The 13497-nt window shown below is 34.7% G+C and overlaps 1 protein-coding gene across 1 annotated transcript in view; it reads left to right on the top strand.

The window, feature by feature from the left end:
• Nucleotides 1-13497, top strand: part of LOC131045576 (disease resistance protein RUN1) — a 68189-nt gene that overhangs the window by 52231 nt on the left and 2461 nt on the right. The window lies entirely within an intron of this gene.

Here is a 13497-nt window from a genome sequence, read left to right as displayed (position 1 = left end):
TTTTCTAAAGGGTTCTTCATGATATAGTTTTGAGTGGTTCATATATCTCTCACCACCTTGTTTTTCACTGGCTTAGGCTACTTTTCTTGGAGTATCTTGTATGAAGGTGGTGGCTTCTTGTAATAAACTTATATGTTAATGCAATTTGTTGTCACTTTTTATCAAATAAATAAATAAATATATAAATTCAAACAAAATTTTAAATAAAATTATTTAATTTATAGTTTATTGTATATTAAAATGTTAAAAATCATAATTTAAAATTTCAAAAGTCAAATTTTATTTTAAATTTGTATTTCTACTTGTTTTTATGGTCTAGTTAATTCCTAACACTAAAAAGTTACCTTCTTTAAAATAATTAAGTAATAATAAATAAATATTTTAGGAAAATAAAATATTGAGATATGAAATAAGATCTTGAAGTAAATTTTAAAAAGATTAAAATAAGTAAATAAGATATTTAGCTGAATTTTTGATGTATATGATTTTTAATAGATATTAGAAAGTAATTTGTTTAAGTGCAAAAAAATAGTGAAACTTAGATTGATGCTTGGGAATTAGTGAAGTCTTTATCTAACATAATGAGTTATATTCACACTATCTAAGTTTATAGGTAGTCTAATCTCTATCAAATTTTGAATGCTCTATTTCAATTCATTTTATCTATCCATGTCAACTCCTACATGAAAACTTGTTGGATTTTATAATTCCTAAGCTTTTAAAAGGACAACCGATTAAAAATATGTTTCTGATCTCTATCCCTCCCCCCCCGCCCCCCTTTGACACCAACTATAGAAATTAATGGGCATTGGTAGTGAAGTTATTTTAGTAGGTTATTTTATTTTATTTTTTGTTACGCCAGTGGCATCCCCGCGACCCAACCTAGCGTCCAACCCGCCTTAACTTGGACTTACATATTGCCAAGTTGGGGTTCAAGAAGGGGTGAGATTAGTCCATTGGGGATGTACCAAGCCCCTTGCAAGAGAGGTGCATAGAGTGAGTCCGGGCCTCAGAGTTGAACTCGAGACCGATGGGGAGAAAACCCACAAACCAAATTGAAGAAAACTTGTGTGGGCTATTTTGGTAGGTAATTTTGAAATATTAATTTTTTAGTACTAGAAAAAGAGAATAGTATGCAACTACGAATATAGTAGTGACAAATAGACTTTCTAGACAATTGCTGTGAAGTATTTTTGTTTAGTCAAAAGTTTGTCAATGGTTGTGAATGTCTCCTTTTGGTCAAACCCCAAAAAGATGTCAAATCAATGATTTTAACAAATATTGTAGACAACAGGAAAATGTGTAAGAGGTAATCTAGATGATGATGCAAGTGGGTGATGCAATAATCAACACTAAAATTCAACGCTTGAATGATTAATTATAGGATTCTCTTATTTATTCTAGTTATATCAAATTGAATGAGGGTTACCTTTTTTAATACAAGGTTACAAATACAAAATTGCACATGTTTAGTTGACAAATGACAATCAAATTATAAGGGCAATTTTAGCCCTACATCATAAAACTTACGATTTAAAAATTCAAGGATTCTTTCTACAATCATACATTTGATTTAGGCCATTTTTGTAAATCATAGAATTGACTCATGGTTAAGGAATATAGTGAGTGTAGATGGAAATAGGTAGGGCTTGGACCTTGTGAGTAAATTGTGCTATTTATATGAATTTTATTGCATAAAGATAATCTAAGTAAAGTGACTGTAAATTGAAGAGGAAACATACAAGATATATAGTTTTTTCTATTAAAATAATTTTTCCCTACTTTTATTTACATGTGAACTATCATGAGAATACATGTCAAAATAAAATCAAGTAGTTAACATAGTAAATTTACTTAAAACACTCATAAAAGGGATACACATATCAATTTTTGAAACAAGCTTCTTTGGAACGAGCAATCCAGCTTGAAAACTTGTAAAATAGAAAAAAAATAATGAATATCAGACATTTGAAATAAAATTATTTTGTCTATAATCAAAGTAAAAAAATGAAAAAATAGGATAGGAATGAGAGATATTTTACTTGTGATGGAATATTTGCTATACCTATATAATGAGAGTTAGTATTTGTGACATGGGAGGAGGCATAAGTGGTGACTTTGTGTTTAGAAGCTATTGGTGAACCAAAGTTTCACTGTGACAATACAATTGGGGGAGGAGATGGGTTGAATGATTACATACATAGAACATTTAGTTTATGCACATAAATATCATTAAGGATTGTGGTATATGAAGTGCTACTTAGAAGGCCATATATTATTTAATTATTTAATGGTGAGAGCTGGCAGTATTTAGAAGTAAGAAATTCCTTGTTCACTAGGGACAAGTTCTTGTAGGTCAGCGCCTTGGAGAGATTGAATTCATGATCATACTAAAATTTGTGAGACAACAAGATGTCATTGCCATCCACTTTTTTATCTTTGCCAAATTGGACAAAGTGGGTGGAATCCTTGATAAAATAATTAAATTTACCCACCAGTGGGGCAATGAGCTTGGCTAGGAAAGAAGCCAAATTATAGGTTGGGGAACCTATGGTGTCGACAATAGGACTAAGAGGGACATCGGGCTTATGGATCTTGGGAACCATAAAATCGAGGTGTCACCTCCTTTATGGGCAAAAGGCATTTCTTTGTGGCAACGCAAAAGGAAAAATTCAAAATAGCTGCCTTCACTCTCTTAAGAATTTGAATACAAGAGTTGTGGGATAAGATTTTGTAACTCCTTGTGTCTGAGAGAAGATTCAACATCTTAGAGAAGTAGTCCTTTCTATTCATGACCACAGTGGCATTGCCTTTATTGGCTTTCGTAATGATCAAGTCATTGTTATTCATAAGCTCATTAAAGGCAAGACACTCAATTTTGAGAACATTATTTTTCGACGGTAATCCTTCCTGACCTCTTTTGCGATATCCTTAGGAAGCGAATGAACAATGTTCTCAATCTCAAAGAGGACTCCACATGTGGGATGACCCAGAGAAACAACAAAGCCATAGACCTTTCTTCAAAAAGTTGAAAGCTGATAGCCTTAAGGAGGCACTGAACAGGTTGACCAGGAGTTTAGAGTCCCAATTGCGGATATGACTCAGCTTGGGTTGGGTGAGCTTGAGGGGCAGGTGGTCCAATAAACAAGGAACATCAGAGACATGATAGAGGGTGGGCAAGGATAATACGCTGGTAGGACCTAATGTGTCAGAGATAGGCAAGCTGGAGAGGTGAACAATACCAGAGACACGGTTAAATGGATTCAAAGAGAATTCAAATCCAAAGATGACACGTCTGCACTGAGGGACAAAGGCCAGGCGAGAAGACCAAGAGGACTGGTCTCAACTGCATCAACACCATGCTTGCCAGGATCTCGAGGAGAATGAAGATCAGAGGAGGATCCTAAGGAATTAGAACAAACATACGAGGAAGCAAGACACTACAGGGGAGAGTTAATGCGAGATGTACCTGTTGTCTCAATCAAGGAATCGTTGATCGAAGAACGTTGCTGGAACACAACAAGAGAGTCTCCTTTACAACGCATGAAGACTGGTGAAGATCTCACTTAACTACACATCATTTGATCCGATAGGAGAGATGAATTAGAGCAGAGGGTGGAAGCTACCAAGGGATGACTCGACGCAGTGGAATGGGGACGGGCCCGTAGGATGAGAGGTGTTACGGGGGAAGGAGGGGCCTGGATCGAACTGAGATGGGAGGAGATAGACGAAACGGTAGGGGGAGGCAAAAGAAAACCACGAGGTAAAGCACAGGAGGGAGAGTGAACGAAGGAGAAAAGTTGGCAAGAAGCCACAACTTGGATAGGGAACAACGAATGTAGGGGGTTCGCAGCAATCGAGTCACCTGGAGAAAACAAAGAGGCCGGTTTAGTGAAGGCCAGGGGAGCTAGCACGAGAGGAGAAGACACCTGCTTTCTGTATAGAGCCTCGAACTTCTTATTCCGCCTTCTAATGCACTCTTCTTAGTGACCCATAGCTCTGGCATGTGATGAAGTGTCGAGACGTATCCAAAGGTCTGGACGTAAGGAGGAAGCCAACTCAAGATGAAGCCGGAGAAGCCTAGCGTTCAAGTGATTGATTGAAGACCTGGTAAACTGGATGACAGACTCGAGGAGAGCTAGGCTGGCACCGAAGAAAATCTTTAGTTTTGATGTTGCGAAGGTGATGGGAAACCTTGACGAAGGATGGGATCACGTCGCAGTCTCTACATCTTTTTAGGAAGGTCAGATCTGCAACTTTTATGGCAAGTTTGATCCTGAGCAATTCTAGCTCTTAGATTTCCACCATATTTTATTTCTCTCTCATGAAGGGTTTCAATTAAAGATATTAGTTTTCCACATTTTATGATACTTAATATTATTGTTTCTGGATTAGATCGTGCTTGTTTATTTTGCATCAATGTCTAAGATAACACTTAGTGATTCATCATCAAGATGATAGTATAGCTTCAATAGCAAAAAAAAATAAGACAGTTACAGATTTGAGGGATATAAAAAGAGGGAGGAAAGACAAGGAAAACATAAAAAAAATAAAAAATAATGAACCAAGCAAATTCTTAACTAAATAAGGAAAAAGACTCAAGCAAGCTAAAGGAAACCAAAGAAAGACCACCAAACCAAGAGAAAACAAAAAAAATTAAAGATAATAGAAAAAAATAAAATGAAAAATGAAAGGCTGAAAAGTAAAGAAAAACAAGATGTATATATATATATATATATATATATATATATATATATATATATATATATATATATATATATATATATATATATATATGTATGTATGTATGTATGTATATGTATATATATGTATGTATATGTATATGTATGTATATGTATCTGTATATGTATGTATATGTATATGTATGTATATGTATATATATATATATATATATATATATATATATATATGTATGTATATGTATATGTATATGTATATATACATACACACACACACACACACATATATGTATATATATGCATGTATATACACGTACACACATATATATATAGAGAGAGATAAATAAATGGACAAATAGAGCTAGAGAGAGGGTGAGAGAAATAAGGGACATAGATATATATTGGAAGAAAAAGAGAGATATAGAAATATACAAAAAGAAAAATGGAGAGAGGTAGAGATAAAGAGATAAATAGGGGGATAGGGAGGAAATCGGGGAGGGAGAGATGTGGAGAAATAGAGAGGAGGGTAAGATAAAGAGAGGGATGGCCTAGAGAGAGAGTTGGGGGGGGGGGGGAACTATTATAGATAGATAGAGAGGGATAGAGAGAGATAGAGAGATATATGTATAGAAATCGATAGATAGATGAGCTGAAAAGAGATGGAGAGAAATATAGAAAAATGTTTATTGTGCAAGAGATATGGAGAAAATGAGAGAGAGGGGGGAAAGAGTGAGAGAAAAGAGCTGACAAAGACAAGCAATATAGAGAGAAATGGGATTATAATTTAGAGAGAGGGAGAGAGATAAAGAGAGGGAAAGGTAGAGATAGATAGAGAGAGAGAGGGAGAGATGGATATATATGGAGTGTGTGTATATACATTAGAGAGCAGGAGTAGAGAAATATAAAAAGAGGGGGTGATGGGAAGATAGGGAGAGATAGGATATAAAAAGGGAGAGAAGCGATATATTAGGATATAAAGAGATAGATATAGGGATAGAAAGGATCTAGAGATTAAATATAACCTATAAAATATAGAGGGAGTGAGCAAGAGGGAGAGATAGAATGAGAGAAAAAGTGGGAGAGGAAGAAATGGAGATAAAAATGGTGAGAATTATAGAGGGGCAGATAAAGAGATATAAAGTTAAAGATATAAGAAGTGATAAATAGAGAGGTAGAGATGGATATGGAAAGAGTGAGAGAGATGAAGAGGAGTGTATAATATCTAGAGATAATGAGATAGAATAGAGATAGGGAGGGAGAAATAGGATGGAGTGTGTGTTTGTGTGAGTGAGAGAGATATAGATATAGAGATAATGAGGGAGTAAGACAAAATGTGTGCGAGTAAAAGATATAGAGAGATAGATATAAAGATGAAGAAGATATGTACACAAAAATAGAGAGAGGGGGAGGGGGAGAGAGATGATATAGAAGTATAGAGATATAAAAAGAAGGAGTCAGAAGGAAAGAGAGAGATGGATAGGAGAGGGAGAGATAGAGAGCTAGATAGAGTAGGAAGGATAGAAGGGGAAAATAGAGAGATACAGGGAGAGGTAAGGAGATATAGATAAAGAAAATAAATCAAGATGGATTTAATAATCAAATGACATGCTACCATCAACATAACTCCCTAAAGACATAATATCCTTAAACTATTGGCATGAAACGAGTAATCAAAAATTAGTTACTCTTTCTTTCTCTCTTGCTCTAAATATTTAATTTAGGTGTAAAGTTGAAATTTATTTTACTAAATAAATTAGAATAAAATTTAAATAAAATTATACTATAATATATAAAATTTAAGTAAGACAAAAATGTATAAATTCTAATATATTTTAATTATTATTTGTAATTCCATTAAAAAACACAAATAATTAGAATCCAATTTTAACTTAATTAAAATTAAACCCTTACAAGAAGTGGAAGAATTAAAATAAATAAATAAATAATAGAATATCTAATAAAAAATAATAATATTTTTTGTATTAATAATCGAGAGATCGAAATAGAATGAGTTTATACAAAAACCATGGGAGGAAGAGCCTCAACCATAAAGAAGTAAAGTCAGAGACACTAACCAACTGAAAATATACAGTCATCCATCTACCAAAAAGAGCCCAAAAGGAAAGTATATAACAGTATACAGTATTCAAGACAACAAACTAAGGAAAACACTAATTGTGACAACAACATAATAAACATCTATTGGAGAATCTCATCATGATTCTCCAACCACGTGGTCCAGCCTTGTGGACCTTCCATCCACACCACCTTCTTCTGATCCAGGATCTAAGTAAACATCTCGAGCTTGTCAAAGTAGGGACCTCTGTTGTCTTTGAGTTCCTTGATCAAATTCTTGAGTGAATCATCGAAGGCAATTTGATTCTCCGCAATCCTAGCCCATTCAAATCCGCATTTCATTTCATAAATGAACATATTTGCATGGCCATCCCTAAGGAAACACAACAAATTTTCCCTCTCCACACTCATCAAAGAATAGACCTGCACAACAATTTTATAACGTATGTGTTTTCTAAAAAACACAGTAAGAGATCTATCATTTCCTTGGAATTTTTCCTCATTTCGAAATTTCCAAATAAACCAAAGAATGAAAGAAGAAAGAATTTGCTAGAATAGGTTAGAATCCTTCTTAAGCCCACAAATGGAACTAGTAATAATATCAAGAGTACAAACATGTTCAGTAAGAGAGATTTCAAACATCAACCAAACTTCTCTAGCAAAAATGCAATCAAGAAAGATGTGTCGTGTAGTGTCAGGCTTCCTAAAAACAAAGCACAAGTCATAAGCAGCCAAGTTATACCTAATAGGCAATCTATCCAGCATGAGTTGCCACCTGAAGCATTTGATCTTAGGGGGGATGGGAGACTTCCATAATTTCTCAATGGTTTTTTGCCAAGCAGAGGTACTTGAGTCAACATACCAAAGGGAGTTAATGTGATCAATCACCGAGGTGTCATAGTTGAGCAATTTGTAAATAGACTTGGCTTTGATCCTGGAGAGGAGAGATCCATCCTTCCAAAGGAATGAGAGGTATCTGTGAGAGTCAACATCAGTGTTCTTGGGAAGGTTGAGACAAGCACAAGCACTTTTAATCATATTGTAGGTTCTCTTATGGGAGGTAGGAAGGCCATACTCACCACTAAGATCCTCCTAGCTAATAAGATTATCATGCTCCAAGATGTCCATAAGATACGTAATGCCCTTATTATACTAGCACCTAGCAGAACAACCTTGGGTTAAGGCAAGGGGCTTAGAATTATGGTAGAGATTCCACCATATTGATCTATTCCCATGTAGAGTGTTTCTATAGCCAATGCTAGAGTTGACAATAAGTTTGCGCACATGCTCCCAAGCTTTCTAGATGGACTTGAATACCCAAGTGCCTTGAACAGATATAGAGAAACCATCTGCAACCAAATCACTAAAGGGGAGGGCTTTTCAAGATTTGGCAAGCTTGGGGACACCATTTTGAATGTTGTTTCTGACAAGAATCTTCCAAGGTTCTTCTCCTTCTAAAGCATGAAATATCCATTTGGTAGCAAGGGAAATTCCTTGCGTTTTGATATCCTTAAGATCCAGCCCACCAAGTTTCTTGTCTATGTGGCACCAGATCCATTTGACCGTGTAGGCCTTTCTTTTACCCTTGCCATCAGACCAAAGGAAGCGTTTGATAAATTTTTGGATTTCAAAAATTTGGTAGTTATTGAACATCCAAGCAGAGGAGTAGTAAATACTATAGGAAGAAAGGATCTTTTGGTAGACTTGAATCCTACCAGCTAGGGAGAGAACCCTATTGTTCCACTTGTTAAGCTTTTTATCAATCTTTTCTTTGACCCAAAGCCAAATGTCCTTAAGAGAAGGAGAGTTAGAGAAAGGGATACCGAGGTATCTAACTATCTTGTTGGGTCCTATAACAACTACTGGATCCTTTCCCCTAGAGAATATATGAAATCAAGTAGACACATTTGAATGTGAAATTAAATAAATTTATTTTAAATAAATTGAACTTATTTGAAATAAATGGACCAATTTCAAAGAGTTTTGAATATAAAATGAACTAATTTGAAATAATTGGTTCCATTCAATATATATGATAAAGAGGGTTCTATTAGGATCCACAACCATAATAAAAATTATGTAAGAAAGAGAGTTCTATTGGGGTGATACTTAGCTCAATTCTAGAGATGACAAAATGATGCTTAAGATGAATGGAACAATTCTCTAAGAATCTGGAAACTAGTTGTGTTTTTCTCTGGTTCAAATCTCCACTTGCATACTTGAACTTTGTATATACTTGTAAATGTGTGAATGAACTGTGAAAAATTGGAAGTTGTTGAAAAGTATTTGTTTCAATATTTTGACATATTAATTTTAGTAATGATTAGTGGTTTTGTGAATACCATTGAAGAATTTGTTGATTTGTGAGGATCATGTTCCCCTTAGTTAGAGCCCTAGTTAGATTAATTCAATAACTTTGGAGCAATTGTTGTAGATTGTAGTTAATTTATGATGATGATTGTTGATATAATGCTATGATCATGTTGCTATGGTGTTCTCAGAAATGCTCTTCAATGATATTTAGGTTGTGCTTGATGATCTTAAATAAGTAAGTCAACATCTTTCAATATTATAATATAACACATATTAGCACAAACATACCCTAGGTTGACTCATAATAGTTATTGAAAAGTTTGACTCAAAAAGGTTGGTGAATAGGTTGGGAAGGGCTAAATTTTAATTTTGAATTTTAAAAGTTTAAGGATCCACTCTACCACATGAAAATGGCTTGGGTGAAGTCCACATTCACATATCTAAGCTAAAATGACAAATGAGAAACTTAAAAATTGGGACCAATCTCTAGAGATGAATAATAATGAAATTGAAATATAATGATATTATGAGCCAAATTCACATAAAAATATATTATTTATAGATTTGTTATTACATTAAGAAATTAAAAATATATATAGATATGCTATCTTTACCATTACAACTCTATGCCTTTTAGTTTTTAGTTTTTTATTTTTGACAAATTGCTACCAAGGTGTAGCTTCCATTTCATTAATTTCCAAACATAAATTTACATAAAATTAGCATAGAGAGAAAACTAGGATCCTAATGACCTCTATGACCTCCTGGGATTGCTCCAACTAGCTTCCTCTTTAGATCGCTCAAAGTGGCAATCACTTCCACCATGTCATCATTTTTTATGACAACTCTTATATCGAAGGCATCAACAACCAAACCCACGGTTAGTTTTTGCTTCAGTTTCCTCAAGGATTTAACAGCAAGATCTTGTAGGCCCGTAATTGCTTTAGAGCTTTCTCAATGGTGCCATAGTTGGTCGTGGTTTGAGCAGTATTGTAGACAAATTGTTCTAATAATTTTGCACTATGAATGTGAGGCCTATCCATAATCTTCCTCACCACATCATCTTCAACATCACCTTTGCACTCAAAGATATCTTCTAGTTGCTCTTCCACACTGTTCTATTTGTTGATACATTTACACCAAGGGATGGAGAAAAACTCTGACTCCCTTCCATTAGATGCTGATGAACTTGCCATTGATGACAAAACATCAATATATAACACATCTTCAATTGGTTTTGCCATCAAAATGTCTTCTCCAACTGCACCATATCTTCAAATGGAGGTCAAGGAATATCATCCTTAGGGTGTGGCACCATCATGTGGGATCTAAGCATATTATACGGCCATCTCAATGTTATCTATTGTCTAGTAGTTCAAACCCGATCCATGATTGCTGATTGTTGGATATGATAGAAGTATTGGAAATGAAACAGAACAGAACACAAAAACAGAGTAAGGAGAAAACATAGCAGCACACAAGGAAGTCAATTTTTTATTTATCAAACTATATTTTCATTCTTCCATCGAAATGATTACAAAAATCCTCTTTTAATGGAGGTCTTGGATGTTTCTAGAATGGGCAGGAGGTAGATGGAAACTTCCTGAATTTTGCATATAAAATAATGTTTTTGTTCCTCATAAACAGTGTTAAGACTATAGATGGTACGGTGACTAGGTTGGAGTAGATGTTGAAAACAAATCCAAATCCTGCCATTAATTCTGTAAAGACTTGTGCACACGGAGCATGTGGATAGGGGTAGGTGAGATTATACTCCAACAGGAAGAGCAGGCTTGATCTATCACATAGTTTGACAGAAAATCCACCTCTGTAATTGCATCTTAGAAAACATGTCTAATTGTGTATTCCCCTATGTTTTATAGGATAGCTCAGATACCTTATAACCACATGGCAGATTTCCAGCTTGGTGCATTCCCAGTTGTAACTGTCCATACCACGTTTAAAGAGTCCCCTTCAATATTGATATTTTGGAAACCCTTATCTTTGCGCAGCCTTGATCCAGCAAGCAATGCTGCATACTCTGCATCATTATTTGAGCCGTAAGGAAATTTGACTGAACCTCCCCATACCAAATCTCCTCTATCATTTTTTATGATGAATCCCACACCAGAAAATCTCAGATTGCCACATGAAGTGCCTTCGAAATTTAGCTTTAGACTTCCACTTGGGGGTAGGGTCCATTTGGCCTCCGCATGGGCCTTTTTACTTTTAATGCTTTCTCCTCTGGTGGAATTAGATGAGGCCAAACCTTGGTCGTTTTCTCATCCCATGATGAATATCGATTGAAGTGTCTTTCTGCCACATTGGCATTGATGTGTTTGCTTATTGCTATCTCTATCCTACTTAAGATTATCTCCAAGCTTGACACTTTGTTATTAAAAATGCGTACATTTTATTTTTTCCACACATGCCATACGACTATATGAGCATGGGCGGGATGGCACTCCAGATCTCGCTCCACACGACACACCTTTATGGAGTAGTGGCGAAAATGTAAATATACCTTTGAGGGTATTTGGCAGTGGACCATTGTGCTACCTAAGATTGCACCACAAGGTGATCAACAATTTCTTCTTGGTTGTAGCACATGGCGCACCTGAATGGGCCCATGAAACCAAGCCTCATGATGTGGTGTCCTGTCAAAATCCTATTTTGTACAACTATCCACGCAAAGGCACCAACCTTAGGCAAAATATTTGAGTCCCAACATAATTCTTTCTGCCACGAGCATCTTCCCATCTCCCTTCTTGATAATTCATATCCCAATTTGGGGGTATAGTTCCTAGATTTAGGAGCACACCAAAAAATCTCATCCTCCCTATCCACTATTACAATGTCTTTGCTATTCAATTCTTTTGCAAGGATCCTTCTACATTTTGTGTCTAACATGTTAAGCTCCTTCCATTTGTATCCTGTACACCCATTGCTTCATGAAATCTCCATGTAGTCACGTACTTTGTCACCAATTAAAGGAATGGTGACATCTCTAGCCTGTTCCATCTTCGAAATATCAATTATCAGTTTATAACTGTTCCACGAGTCTGACCAAAAATCAGCATGTATTGCACCTTTTATCCTCCATGATATGTCCTTTGTGATAATGTCCCTACATTTGTTCATAAAGACCTTCTACCTACTCAGACTATTTTACAACATCCTAGGCAACTAAGGGAATTTTGTGCTTCTCATTTGCTCCATCCAAACAAATTTCCTTTGCAAGTTGGTGATCTCCTGCGTCGAGGCATTTTTGGATTCCATTATTGATAGCCCACTAATATTGATTTTATCATGATTGGTATGCCCACTAATATTGATTTTATCATGTTTATCTGTCCTGCCATGGCTAGTCATCGACTTTTCCAATTCTCTATTTTCTTCCCACATTTCTCTACCATCTTCGTATAGAGATTGTTTCTTGTTGCGCCACTAAAGAGAGAACCCCAAGATATTTAGTAAGTAGTTTATCGATACAAACCCTAGAATGGTGGCGATCCTTCGCTGCATTGTTTGTCATGTATTGAAAAAATATATCATTGATTTTTCTTAGTTAATTTTTTGCCCTGAGACCTTGCAGCATTCTTCGAGTACTTGCTTTATTGTTGTGGCTTTTGTTAAGGATGATTGCCCATATAACATCGTATCATGGGCAAAAATTCGGTGGGAAAAGGACGACATCCCATTAATGGCATTAACTCCAGTCCACGTTCCAGCCATGGGTAGGACTCACAGAAATCGCGATAAGGGGCCCCTTAGCCGCAATACAACCCTGTGCCTTTGATAATATATAGTTTTAATATATTTATGAGGACTCTTATATAAATTTATTCATTTGAATTATATTGAACATTAACTAATAATTAAAATATAACAAAGTATGAGTGATTTGTACATAAAAAAAATAAAACACAATAGATTGTCATTTTTATGGTGCTCACATATCACAACTTGTTACTACTGTAATGCCTCCCTTAGTTAGCCTCTTAACATAATAAATATAATTAAAATAACTCTTTACACAACCTAAATAATTTTTAAAATGATTTTTAAAAAGATATAAAATAAAATAATTTTTTTTAATTAAATAAAAAATATTTTAAAATTATATCAAACATATATTTTGTAATTTGAAAAATTAAATAAATAAAAATATCGTTGATAAATAAAATAAATATTTTAATTAATTATAAAATAAAATAATAATTAATAAAATAACTTTATATTATATTTTTATTTACCGAATTTTTAAAATAACTATACTAATATACATAAATATTTTAACTATTTTCCAAACTTTTCTTGCAACTTTTCGAATGACTTAGAATGAGAATAATAATGAGTACTGCAATTTCTATTGACCTGTTCTGGTTGTTTGTGAACATTATTTGCA

This window comes from Cryptomeria japonica, chromosome 10, assembly GCF_030272615.1.
Source record: "Cryptomeria japonica chromosome 10, Sugi_1.0, whole genome shotgun sequence".
In the NCBI taxonomy this organism is placed as follows: domain Eukaryota; kingdom Viridiplantae; phylum Streptophyta; class Pinopsida; order Cupressales; family Cupressaceae; genus Cryptomeria; species Cryptomeria japonica.
The sequence above is the reverse complement of the archived record's forward strand: the minus strand, read 5'-3'. Positions and strand labels throughout refer to the sequence as shown.